Here is a 1,629-nt window from a genome sequence, read left to right as displayed (position 1 = left end):
ACAGAGTTACTTATATTTGTCTACATATTTTTCCTCCCAAACTTGATCTTAAATCCCCTTTCTAGATTACATTAATGATTAAATTCTTCCAGTTTTCAACCAACCAACAACTACAATGATCTTCGAGGAATTACAGAGCAGAAAGAGCAGGGGAAATATTTGCAATACTGTTTACAAATAGCATAAATCTAACACAATGAGTTTTTGTTTTTTAACTGATTATGTGATATCAGAAAAAGTTCCCAAAATGTTGGTTTGTGCAGCAAATCATTAGAAAGGAACTACCATGCCACCAGGGACTGTGCCATGTAATGGGGACACCACCAACAAACTGACAACTACCACATTTGGACCTGTCACTCCTCACCCTTGATTTTCAAACTTGCATACTCAAATATCCACTTAATACCTCCACTTGGATTTTACCCGGCAAATAAAACTCTGTGTGTCTACAGTACGACTTCAATCCCTCTGACACAAATCTACTCCTCTCCTAGATTTCTCCTCTACTAAAAGGCAATTCCCGTTTTCCATTTACTCAAAACTTTGAAGCTTTGAGTCTCCTCTGGAGTCATCTTTGACTTTACCTTTTCTTTCACTGCATAACCAATACAGCAATAAACACCATCCACTCTGTCTCCAAAATGTACTCAGAGTCTTACTAGTTCTCTCCATCTGCACAGCCAGCACCCTCTCTATCCCAAGATACCATCACCCTACAAATTAGCCTCACTCTACTCATGTTTTCCCAACACACATTGGTATCACATATAGATAAACAAGAAATGTGGCAAAATATCAATACCATTTTACCAGGTGATTAATGCTATTACACTGCTTCATAATTCTTTTCATTTTTTATATTATCTGTAAAAATGCAGATATTATGATACTTTTATTATGTGAGAAATTTCATACTTTTTATTTTGGTTGACTACCACTCTTTTCTCTTTGATATTATTCAATTATTTGCCTCTCTATTAAAAAAAAAACTGGTACATACATCCATCTATATTTTTTCTTTTTTCTTTTCTTTTTTTTTTTTTTTTGAGATGGAGTCTCGCTCTGTCACCCAGGCTGGAGTTCAGTGGTATGATCTCAGCTCACTGCAACATCTGCCTCCCAGGTTCCAGCGATTATCCTGCCTCAGCCTCCTGAGTACCTGGGATTACAGGCATATGCCACCATGCCCAGTTAAATTTTATATTTTTAGTACAGACAAGGTTTCATCGTGCTGGCAAGGATGGTTTCGAACTCCTGACCTCAGGTTATCCACCCATCTTGGCCTCCCAAAGTGCTGGGATTACAGGTGTGAGCCACTGCGCCCAGCCTCATCTATATTTTCTAGGAAATTTACAAAGCTCTAAACTTGCCAGGTATGGTGGCTCACACCTGTAATCCTAGCACTTTGGGAGGCTGAGGCAGGTAGATTGCCTGAGCTGAGGAGTTCGAGACCAGCCTAGGCAACACGGTGAACCCTATCTCTACTAAAACACAAAAAATTAGCCGGACGTGGTGGCATGCACCTGTAGTCCCAGCTACTTGGGAGGCTGAGGCAGGAGAATTGCTTGAATCCGGGAGGCAGAAGTTGCAGTAAGCCGAGATCGCCCCACTGCATTCCAGCCTGTG

This window comes from Pongo pygmaeus, chromosome 8, assembly GCF_028885625.2.
Source record: "Pongo pygmaeus isolate AG05252 chromosome 8, NHGRI_mPonPyg2-v2.0_pri, whole genome shotgun sequence".
In the NCBI taxonomy this organism is placed as follows: domain Eukaryota; kingdom Metazoa; phylum Chordata; class Mammalia; order Primates; family Hominidae; genus Pongo; species Pongo pygmaeus.
This window is presented reverse-complemented; position numbering follows the sequence as displayed.